We start from the raw sequence: 12,893 nt of genomic DNA on the forward strand, positions 1-12,893 counted from the left end.
GTAGAGTAGGTCAAGCAGTAATGTGAAATAACTTGAATGTTCTATGGTTGTCTTACTGAAAAGGGTAAGAATTCTGATATAGTTAAAGGTTAATAACATACCAATAATTTTCTATTTGTCTGCAGGCTTTCATGTTTTGACTACTTTTAGTCTGAAGCAGAGTTCCAGAAAGAATTAAAACTAAGCATGAATCAAACTTGGAGCCATACTCACTGATTAACATGGCAATGTGAATGAGTAGATGACATTTCTGGCCTTGTGATTTATTATATATTACCAGCTGAGAAGAAGAAATATATCTACTCTTAAGTCATATGATTTCTTCTTCACCTTTTAAGTTCAGCTAAAATTATTTTGCACCCTGTGACTTTTAAAAGTATTTCTTTGGCAGGATTTTATAATATATGGTTTTTTCTTTCTATCTCAAAACATATAGCTTAAAACTGTGCACTGTAGATTAGACATATAGCATTCAGAGATGGAGACAAGTAATAATGGTACTGAATATGTTTATTTGTGCTTTTTTCTTCCAGTGTTAGTACCCAGTACAATTTTGGCTACAAATATGAACACAATCAAATCCAAATTATACCTGGCTATATTCAAGCTGAAGAAGCCTTCTAGAAAGTTCTGGTTGATGTCTGTGAGTCTCCTTTAAGTTTAGAACTTTGATTTATAGGATAAAAGTCCTATACTTTACATTTCAGGCTTAATTGAAAACACTAACTGCAGCAACTAGATTATTATAAACAAATTGGGGGCATTGCTGCTTTCCAAAACTTTAATAAAGAGAGATTTAAATTCAATTTGCAAACCAAGGAGGGAATACAACCCCAAGTCAAACAATTTCAAATGATCTAAGAAGTAATTCATTTAATTTGTAAAACCAAGAAATACATATAGAGAGAAACATATGCACACATACACACAAACACACACAGAAGAAAGAGTAATAAACTAATACTTCTAGGCCAAACTCCCAAACAAACTATGAAATAGGTGATGTTTTGGTTCAATTCTCTCCAGAACCTTTCTCATCCTTTCAGTGCTGGCTTTCCCCTACCTTCTCCTTTCCTTCAGGTGTCCACTCCTTAAGAGGAAAATTTATTTGACAAACTCATAGGTAGGAACTTAATGCAAGACTACTCTGCAACCCACACATTTAGTGGACACTACGTATCTCAAATACACACTCAATTAAATAGCCTAAGGATCGTCTCCTCTCTCACTTGGCGTTTGACACTTGGTGTTTGCACTGAGCAAGCCCAAACAATAAATATCTACCCTTATGACTAACACCAGTTGCTCTTATGATTAGTACTGTCTTAGCCCCAGAGAAACACTTTTGACCATCTTTTGTTCTATGTCCTAGAAACAAAATGTGACCGTGTCCAATGCTACTAAGGTTTGCAGGTTGTGCTGTTGCCAAAACAGAAACAGAAACTACCTTGGTGTTTGGTGAAAATTTGAGCTGTGGAAGCACGGAGGTGAAAGAGAAAGGGAAAACTACTTGAATTGCCAGGTTCTTTATCTGAATAGCATGAGTGCAACAGATTATTGCATAACAAACTATAATTTTCCAGTATTAACAAGCACCACTTTTCTTACTCTCCAATTTGTGGTTCTGAAGGTACTAATAAATCAATGCTGTATAAAAAACAGGTGCAAATGATGGCTGGGGAGTATCCTGCAATATTAATCAATTCCTGTTACTCTGAAGTTGGCAAATATGTAGTTCTAGATGAATATACACAGAACCTGATTTTGATTCTTTGGCAACTAGTCATTGGATGCTAGAATTATGAATAGATTTTTTTAAATTTATATATATATATTACTGGTTTGTATATATTATGTCCTCCAGAAAAAGCCATATTCTTTAATGAAATCAACATATTACTATTGATTAGATTGTAATTTTTTGATTGAGTGTTTCCATGGAGATGTGACTCAATCAACTGTGAGTGAAACATTTGATTGGATAATTTCCATGGAGGTGTTACCCCACCCATTCAGGGTAGATGTTAATTGGATCACTGGAGTCATATAAAAGAGTTCACAGACAAAGACCTCAAAGCAGCTAACAGTGACATTTTGGAGAGCAACTGCAGCTTAAAGAGGACAAAAGGCCCCAAGAGCAACACTTTGGAGAATGCCATTTTGAAGTGCAACCTGGGAGCAAGCAGATGCCAGCCATGTGCCTTCTGAGCTAACAGAGGTTTTCCGGATGCCAATGACCTTTCTCCAGTGAAGGTACCCTACAGTAGATGCCTTACCTTGACACTTTATGGCCTTAAGACTGTAACTTTGTAAACAAATAAACCCCCTTTATAAAAACCAATTCATTTCTGGTGTTTTGCATAAAGGCAGCATTAGCAAACCAGAACATATATGATATTTAACTAATTAAAATTTTAGCTTTATTTAAATGATTTACATAAAATTTTTGTATCAAATAGTTATACTTTATATTTTTTTATTTCAATAAATATTTTTGAAAATTTTAGAAGAAAATTTTCTGAAAGCTATGTATGAAACTATATTGACATACACATATGTAAATAACTTAAAACTGCAATTTTCTTCTATTTGAGGTTTACTTTAAATTGCCTATAAAGGTATATTCAAATTGTGTTCATTTTAAATACAATAATATTTCATTTTTCAGCCTTTAAATAGGAAGAATGGGTGCAAACTAGATTGGATAGAACAAGAAAATATGAAAACGGACTCAGAAAAGAAAAATCTGAAAAGAGAAATAGAAAAATTTCACAAGGTATACTTAAATTTTTTACAACAGGAAATAATGCAAGACAGCAGCTATCATGTTTCTGGGGGGATGGTTGTTTTTAGTAGCCCCTTTGCTGGGAAAAAAAGTCTTAGATGAAATAGTAATAGCTTCCACCTTATAGAATTTATTGTAAACCACTATAAATAGACCACAAAGTATATGAAAGATTTTATTAAAACAGCATAATTAGTGATTTTGTTAAAACAAAAGTGAGAAAATACATTTTATGAAATAAAAATACAATGATTTTTATTTATGTCTATCTTTATTTTAAAACCCAGACTTTAACAGTCTAATTTTGTTATCTTTGATATTTTGCCAACTTTCAGCATATTAAAAATAACCTGGCTTTCCATAAATGTTTGGTAGTAAATTTGGCTGAAAAAGATACCTAAAAGCCTTGAATTTATGCTATGCCATGAAAGGAAAACATTCACTAATCCCTGTCCGTTGCAAAGGACTATCCTCCACACTTTGAAAAATTCAGCTTGGGGCAAAATCCCAGTAGGTTTTCAGCCAGGACCTTCTGTTAATTTTCCTTAACCCATTTGCACTTCAGTTCTCCATAACTGCAGAAGGTTTTCCCCCCTCCTTATTTGCACAGTCTACTCAGAATTTACAGACCTCCCTAAATCCATCCTCCTGGACTCTGCAAGCTCCCTACATTCCCTTCATTCCTGCTATTCTCACAGTTCCAGAAAAGAAATACTTCTGTATAGACATGTCTATAAAGAAATATCTAATTCACACATTGGCCAGGCCACTTTCCCTTCTTCCCCTGCCCCCAGTTCTTTCCACTGAGGATGGGTGTGGGAAAGGAGATAGGAGAGATACCAAAAGATGAAACCTGTTTTTGTTCTAGTCTAGAGATCATTTGTTCTAGTTCTTAAGAGTGTACCTAATATGACAACTCCAACTATTTGGGTTTTTAGCAGCCCCTTTGCCGGGAAAAAAAGTCTTAGACAAATAGTAACAGCTTCCACCTTACAAAATTTATTGTAAACCAACAGGAATTAGCTTCTATCCCTTTAAGCCACATATCTCTCATGCACTATCAACTGACATTTACTGCTGTCCGTAGACAGTAACAGGAAAGCAATACCATATGTTTTCACATTCTGCCATTTCAATAAAAAAGGAATTGGTATCTTTACATGTGATATGCACTTGAGCTGATATAGCAAGAGGCTTTCAGTTTGAGTTGGTTGGTGATGTAGGTCTGATCTTTCAGAAAGAGAAAATGAAAATAAGAAAAGGTATGCTCCTGTGTGATGAGGTCCACTTGTGATATTTGGCTTTAAGTAGAGACTATCAAGCATAGTTTAAATTTTTTGTGATATCTTGTTATACTCATCATGAACCTCAGCATTTCTGGCAGTATTAACTAGTTGGTTACCAAGCCATGTCCTTTGTCTACCAGGTAAACACCTGGTTTACATTTTCCAGGCTTCCTTACAATTAGGTGGAGCCAAGTGACTGGGTTTGGGGCAGCAGTAATGTATATTATTTACCCTAAAACACCTCCTGTGACTCTGCCTATGCTCTCTCTTCCCTCATCTACTGTCCTAATGCAAAACATCCAGCAGAGGATTCAAAGACTCTAGGGGATGGTAGAGCCAACTAGACGGTGGGAATCTGGGTACTAGAAATTCCTTTGGAGAGCTTCCCAACCAGAAATACCTACTTTGACTTTGACTTACACAAGTAAGAAATAAATTTGTATTGTGTTAAATTGTTTGTTATGGAATTAAACTACACAGAATTATATTCTGTTGAACAGAAATAGTTTTCAAAGATTGAAAGCCACTTGTTAACTAACCTCCAAACTACTCTACATTCTAATTTCCTACTTCTTGTTTTCATATTTGCATGCATATATATGTATACATACAAACATATTCAGTAAGTAGTCACTTTTTGGAACTACATCAGTGTAAGGACATCTAGCAGATCCCATTATGTTTCTAATTTGTGACTTGATGCATCATCACATGGGAAACCAACCAATTAACCTTGCTAAACTTGTGTTAAGATAAAAGTACAGGGGCCTCCTCAAAACTGAACACTTTTGTGTATCAAAGGTCTTGTCAGAAAGGTAAAAAGGTAGCCTATGCAGTGGGAAACAATATCAGGACACCACATATCAGACAAGGGTTTAATATCCAGAATATATAAAGAGATCCTACAACTCAACAACAAAAAGAGAAACAACCCAATTAAAAGGGCAAAAGACATGGGCAGACACTTTTCCGAAGATGAAATACAAATAGCTCAAAAACATATGAAAAGATGCTCAACTTCACTTGATATTAGGGAAATGCAAATCAAAACCACAATAAGATACCATTTCACACCTACTAGAATGGACATTATAAAAAAAAAATAGAAAACTACAAGTGCTGGAAAGAATGTAGAGAAAGAAGCACACTTATTCACTGTTGGTGGGAAGTAGAATGTCGCAACCACACTGGAAGGCAGTTTGGTGGTTTCTTAGGAAGCTAAATTGCTATAACATTCAGCAATCATGGTATTTATTCAGAGGAAATGAAGGCAGGGGCATGAGTGGACATTTGCATGCCAATGTTTATAGTGGCATTATTCATGATTGCCAAGAGATGGAAACAGCCCAAATGTCAATCAATGGACAAGTGGATAAACAAACTGTGGTATATATATATGATAGAATATTATGCAGCCATAAGACAGGAAAAAACACAGAGAACATAACAATGTGGATGAACCTTGAGAACATTATGTTGAACAAAATTAGCCACAAACAAAAGGACAAATACTGAAAGGCCTCACTATTAATAACTAAAATTAATGAGTGAACTTTGAGAGTTAAAGTTGAGTACACAAGTTATCAGGAGATAGAAAGAGGGAAGAGATTGGGCATTTGATGCTGAAGGAGTACAGAATGTTCAACAATATTGATTGTATAGAATCAATAACAGATAGCACAATATTGTATGATGGTAGCACAATACTATAAGTACTCTGAACAAAGATGAGTGTGAGTATGGTTGAAAGAGGAAGGCTAGGGGCATGTTTGACATCTGAAGGAAAGATAGAGGATAAAGACTGGGACTGTACAACTTAGCAAAACCTAGAGTAGACAATGATGGTGGTTAAATGTACAAATATAAGAATGTTTTTACATAAGGGAGAACTAATGTCAACATTGCAAGGCGTTGGAAATGGGATGGTATAGGGGAAAAACACAATCAATGCAAACTAGAGTCTATAGTTAACAGTAACATTGTAATATGCTTATTATATTAATTATAAAAAAGGCACTAGGCCAAAGCTAGATGTTAATAAGAGGGGGCTATAAAGGGAGGGGTACACGATTCTTGGTGTTGTTGTTGACTGACTTTTTAACCTTATTTTATATTATTTTATTTTTCTCTTTTTAAATTTTATTACTCTTCATTTATTTTTTCTCCTCTTCCTCTTTCTTTATGGAAGAAATGGAAATGCCCTCATATAGATTTTGGTGGTAAATGCATAACTATATGATTATACTAGGAACCATTGATTGTTTAATTAGGATGGATTGTATGGTGTGTGAATAAAACTGTTGGGAAAATAAACAGAGAGATACAATACTGGGGAAAATGTGTAGAGAGGGATGTACCTATTCACTGTTGGTAGGGAAATAGAATGGGGCAGCCCATCTGGAGGGCAGCTGAGTGTTTCCACAGGAAGCTAAGTATGGGTTTGTCATATGGTCCTGCAACCCCATTAGTGGGTATATACTTGGAAGAAATGAGAGCAGGGGTATGAATGGACATTTGCATGTTGGTGTTTATGGCAGCAATATTCACAATTAGCAATGGATGGAGGTGGCCTATAAGGGTACAACAACTGATGAATGGAATGGTGAACTGTGATGTATACATACAATGGAATACTGAGCGGCTGCAAGAAGGAAAAGTTGTGAGGCATGCAATTAAGCAAATGGAAATTGAAGACAGTACGTTCAGTGAAACAAGCCAGAAACAAAATGACAAACATTATAATGCCTCACTAATATGGACTAACTATAATGCGCAAATGCTGAGAATTGAATCTGAGAGCATAGGTTTTCAGGGGAAGGCTTATTGTAAAAGTTCCTAGATTGTAAGCTCTTCTAGCAGTCACATCTATTCCTGAGTTGTAATGGCTATTTCTAAATTCTGAGATGTTGAGCTCTTTCTGTACAACCTGATCAGTCCCTAGAACTTCATATCTGTGTGACACTTGAGACTCAGCGCCCGAGTTTGGCAGCTATGAAACTCAGCATTACCCCATGCAGCAACTGTTAAAGAAGCTGAAAAAGTGATCAGACTTCATTTAGCGATATGAACAAAATGGACTTTGTCAGGACAAAAGAAAATCAGACTAAGGGTAAAAGATAATATTGACTGTGTGTTAAAACTTCAACTTCCTATGAGACCAAAGGAAGAGATGTTTATTTGGTGCAAAATCTATATTTTCTGTAGCACAATATATACTTTAACCTGTCTGGACAGTTTATTCAAACATAATTACATGTGAGGGAGTGAGATCTGGTTGTTTTGTACAGGTTTAGTGTGCAGCCTCAATACATCCCAGAGTAACTTGAGCAGAGAATAAAAAAGTATTTGCAAAACCCCCTTGAGGAACTAGGGAAAAATACGGAAATATTAAATGTCCCCATCTGGGGAATTCCTGATATTCTCCTAAGCATTAGGGACTATCAATTTAGAAGGCAGGGCTCTCATTCTCAGGGCTTGCTCTTATGAAGCTTGTTACTGCAAAGGAGAGGCTAAGCCTACTTAAAATTGTGCCTAAGATTCACCCCCAGAGAACATCTTTGGTGGCTCAGATGTGGCCTGTCTCTACGTGGGACATGATCCCAGGGGTATAAATCTCCCTGGCAATAGGGACATGACTCCTGGGGATGAGCCTGGACCCAGTATCATGGGGCTGAGGAAGACTTCTTGACCAAAAAGGGGAAGAGAAATGAAACAAAATAAAGTTTCAGTGGTGGAGAGATTTCAAATGGAGTAGAGAGGTCATTCTGGAGGTTATCCTTTGCATTACATGCTTATCCCTTTTTAGTTTGTGGTATATTGGAATAGGTAGAAGGAAATACCTGAAACTTTTGAACTGCAATCCAGTAGCCTGGATTCTTGTAGAAGATTGTGTAACTATATAGCTTATACGGTATGACTGTGTGAATGTGAAAACCTTGTGGCTCACATTCCCTTTATCCAGCGTATAGACAGATGAGTAGATAAATGGGGACAAAAAGTAAATGAGCAAATGGGGGGAATGGGGGGGAGTATGGGATGTTTTGGGTGTTCTTATTTACTTTTATTTTTATTATTATTTTCAGTTTTTTGGAGTAATGAAAATGTTCAAAAATTGATTATGGTGATGAATGCACAACTATATGATGATACTGTGAACAACTGTATAGTTTGGATGACTGTATGGTATGTGAATATATCTCAATAAAATTGCATAAAACAATACAGTGAATTGTATTACCAGCTACAAAAAAAAAAAAAAAGATAAAAGAACACATGCTCTACATGAAGAATGATAATATAAGTAAAATACAAAGGCTTTGTGGAGAGACTATTATCATTTTTTACTTTCTTGTCAATCTTGTTTCATACTTGTGAGCTTTCAGCTTTATTCTTGGTAGTTATCATTACCACTTAAATAATTCTATGAAAAGTGACCTGTTATTGTTCTAAAATCTATATGCCTATTTTTCCCATGTCCTTATATATTCCTCCCATACTGTATGGTCATATAGTATACAGGAGATATTTCAGTTAAACTACAATTTCATGCTAACTACTGCCTACCAAATATCAATGTGATTATAATATCAAATTCAAAAATATACTCCAAATTATCTTCAATTCAATTCCAATTATCTTCTCCTTAATAATAGACTACATTGACAAAATTGCATTTATCTCACATGATGTGAATGATTCTTTAAGAATTTATTTAGCCATCAATCCTCCTACATATTTAATTTTGGCAATAGAGATTCAACTAGCTCATTACATTTACAAAATAAAACAACTAATTAGTTCTCTAAACTGCAGTATAATATTTTGTTAGAGAATTTTATCTTTGAATTTCAATGGGAAATATGAATATTTTACTACCAGAATAAAAATGCTGCATTAAAATTGTACAAGGAAAAAGCTCAATAATTTGGAAGAATATGACTATTTTCCTTTAGATGGTGTTCACCTGCATTTACTTAGAAAAAAATATGTTTTCTACTGAAATTTAGTACTTATGCATAGGGTTTTATGTATAATGCAGTAATGTATATTCATTTGTCGGTTTATCTATTAAAGGTGGTATACACAGCATCCATTCTCATGCCAAAGAAAGTATGCTACCATTATCACAGTGTCATTTTTCCAGCCCTTTATTTGTGGCCTCATTTTACTGCATAAACACTCTGCATTACCCGATGGTTGGTAGCATGAAATTTATCTAACAATCTAAAACATCTTAAGCATGAGGGTTTGATTGCTGTTCTATCTCTAAGAAGTGGTAATATGAAGATCTGGGGGGAATACCAAATAAAAAGCCAGCATTAGGGGTTCAATAATATGTGGTATTTTGCTAGATACTGAGTGCTCACAAACACAAAACCTTATCACCCAGAAACACTGGTTCTAAAATAAACATGTATCATACTATTACAGATACATACACACATTTAAACATCTACCCAAAGTAATTATAAATTCATATTATCCATCTATAGATGGGGATAATGGGATCTGTTTTATACACTGAGAATGTTAAGCCACATAATTTGAGGTAAAGGAAAAAACATGAGGATAAACAAGTTATCATTTTCCATTTTGGAGAAGATTTATAAAGGTCTTGAATTGCTAGCACATCTCTGAAGATGAGAAATCACCTACAATTCTGACTGCCAAAAGCAGTAGATATAAAACCTATATTTAAAAAAAAAAAAAAAAAAAACAGTAAAAAATAAGTGGCATATATAATATATATATTTCTAATATGTATCATATTAGGAAAAAAGTAATTTGGACTAATGTGATGTTTCCAGAGAAGAAAATAGGCAAACAAGAGGAAAAATTGGCCACAGTATTAAGTTATTGTAATCATATTCCTTCAGAATCAATGACTATGAAAGGACAAAAATCATTAATTTTTCTAAGGCAAGAAAGAAGACAGAAATTTTTTTCATTATACATTTCTGATAACAGACACTTAGCAAAACACGAGAAAAGGGAGCCAAGCAAAAATAATAAAATATTGTCTCCATTTCCACTATACAGACACCAGAAGCAACATCACCCTCAAGTGGAAAAGGTGGCAGTCAGGCTCATCATTACAACCAATCTCTTAGCAGAAGACCAGAACAAATCCAGGCTCCCTGTGTTTGTTAAAACAGGAAAGATGTAGGGTCACACATAGTGCAAAGATACACTCTCTGATATATTCATTTAGAATTCTGGTGTAGATCTACAACCCACAAAGCTAGAACGTTGAATTTAGAGTGAGTGATCACTCCCTAGCATGGCATAGAAGAATGCTGCTTTACTTGCCTGAGCCATAGGCTTGGGAAAATCAGGAAGCAGTATGAAGATGGTCCAACATTTGGTACTAGGCAACTAGAGGTAGATGGTTAAGAGGGAAAAAAAAATTGGGATGGGAAGGGAAACAGTGTTCAAAGAGACAGAGATGGCCAAAAGGAACATAATGGTCAAAAATATGCATCCAAAGATGCGATTGCGCAAATGGACAAGTCATGGAGAAAGGATACTTAAAAAAATAATAAATAATTTTAAAAAGCAAGCCTCATTTGCCTTATATTCTATATAGAGGCCTAACTATAGATGAAGTGAAGAGTATTTCCATGAGAGATAGAACTGGACACTGAAATGTGGATTTCATTTATTTGGGAAACATATTTATTGATTATCTACTAGGAACAAAGTACTATTATGGACACTGAGAATACAGCAAGAAAGAAAACAGAGCACCCCTGCCATCACAGCACTTACATTTCAGTGAGGAGGGATGGACAATAAAAATCATTCAATATAATGCAAGGTAGTACTAAGTATTTAAAATAAAAAGTAATGTTGGTTGAGGCAGTTAATCAGCTGGGGTGCCTTTCTGAATAGGGTGCTCAGGGAAGGTCCCTAATGAGGTGCCATGAGAGAACTGGATGATGTGAGAGAGCAAAACATGCAGATATCTCCTGGAAGAGCATTTCAAGCAGAGAATGTAGCAAGGGAAGTGTCCCTGAAGCAAAGGAATATGCATCACAATTTCCAAAATATGCAAGGAGGAAAGCATGGCTGAAGCAGAGCACGTGAGGAAGAGAGTTGTGGACCTGAGTTCAGAGAAGAGGGAGCCCAGGTCATGTAGAATCTTCTAATCCTTGGTAAGGCCTTTTATCCCCTAAGATTATAGCAAGGTAGGCAGGGAAAGATAGCAGCATAGAGAGGTGTGGAATTTAGTTAGTCTTCTAGAGCAACTAGTAAATAGTGAGGAATAACTAGTATACAGTCTGGAACAACTGTTGGGGGACATTCGTGACTGGACACGCATCATACACCAGCCTGGATTGGGTGGAATGGCTGAGATCACAGCATAAACTGTAAGTAAAGCTCCCCAAACTGTGGAGTTGGTGCCCCTCCCTACTGGCACAGCAGGCTGAGCTGAAATAATTCCCTCTGGTTACCTGAAGCAAAGGCAAGTTAACTCAACTGTGCCAGTTTGAATATATTGTATCCCCCAAACGCCATTATCTTTGATGTAATCTTGTGTGGGCAGATGTTATCAGTGTTGATTAGATTTCTTTGAGTGTTTCTTTGGAATGCGCCCCACCCAGCTGTGGGTGATGACTCTGATTGGATAGTTTCCATGGAGTGCTGGCCCGCCCATTGGGTGGGCCTTGATCAGTGGAGCCATATAAATGAGTCGACGGGCAGAGGGAACTCTGTGTAGTTGTGAGTGATGATTTGAAGAGGAGCTACAGCCAAGAGGGACACTTTGAAGAAAGCACAGGAGCTACAGATGAGAGACATTTTGAAGATGGCCGTTGGAAGCAGAATCTTGCCCTGGAGAAGCTAAGAGAAGACAAATACCCCACATGCAACTAAGAGTGATATTTTTGAGGTACTGAAGCCTAGAGAGGAACATCCTGGGAGAAAGCCATTTTGAAACCAGAACTTTGAAGCAGACGCCAGCCACATGCCTTCCCAGCTAACAGAGGTTTTCCGGACACCACCGACCATCCTCTAGTGAAGGTACCCAATTGCTAATGTGTTACCTTGGACACCTTATGGCCTTAAGACTGTAACTGTGTAACCAAATAAACCCCCTTTCATAAAAGCCAATCCATCTCTGGTGTTTTGCATTCTGGCAGCATTAGCAAACTAGAATGTCAACCAATCTCCAATTGTGATTTTAATTAACAAATCTGGACTATGAAATACAAGCTACAAGCACAGATAAACCCAGAGAAAACAGGAAAGGAATTTGAGGTTCCTCCTGGCAGAGAAGAGGCAGGGCTTATGGGAAAAAAAATACATAAATAAATAAAAACAGAGGCTTTTGGAGATGGCTGAGCTAAGAATACCAGAAAACAGCTGTTTCCCAAGAAAGGGGCACAGAGAACCAGGTACCAACACTAGTTGACTGGCGAAACTGGGGTGCTGGGGATTGGCTCTGAAAAGGGGATTCTGCTGTTTTTCCATTTTTTTTCTCTCATTATAAGCAGCTCATTAGAGAAAGCCTCAGGCATTTTCAATTGTCAGCACTGACCCAGGCAAGGGTGGAATTAACAGAGTCAGAGACAAAGGAGGAATTCAAGTATAGAAGATAACTTCCTAAAGGGTGTATCTTCCCTAAGAAAAGGGGTGGGGTGGGGCCCAGCTCAAGTGGCTGCCCTCCCTCAGAGAATTCAGACCCCAGGGACTGGGGAGAAAACAACAACAACACAGAAACAACTTAAGCTTGGCTTCTGATACCCTCACACTGGCAGGACAGGGTCCACTGAGAATTAAAGGGGCCACACCTCTTTACACCAGTGGGGAGCAGTGGGCTG

The 12,893-nt window shown here is 36.6% G+C and overlaps 1 protein-coding gene across 6 annotated transcripts in view; it reads right to left on the reverse strand.

Annotated features, from left to right (window-relative positions):
* UNC13C (unc-13 homolog C) overlaps window positions 1–12,893 on the reverse strand; it is a 740,073-nt gene that overhangs the window by 176,564 nt on the left and 550,616 nt on the right. The window lies entirely within an intron of this gene.

Source organism: Choloepus didactylus, chromosome 4, assembly GCF_015220235.1.
Source record: "Choloepus didactylus isolate mChoDid1 chromosome 4, mChoDid1.pri, whole genome shotgun sequence".
In the NCBI taxonomy this organism is placed as follows: Eukaryota; Metazoa; Chordata; class Mammalia; order Pilosa; family Megalonychidae; genus Choloepus; species Choloepus didactylus.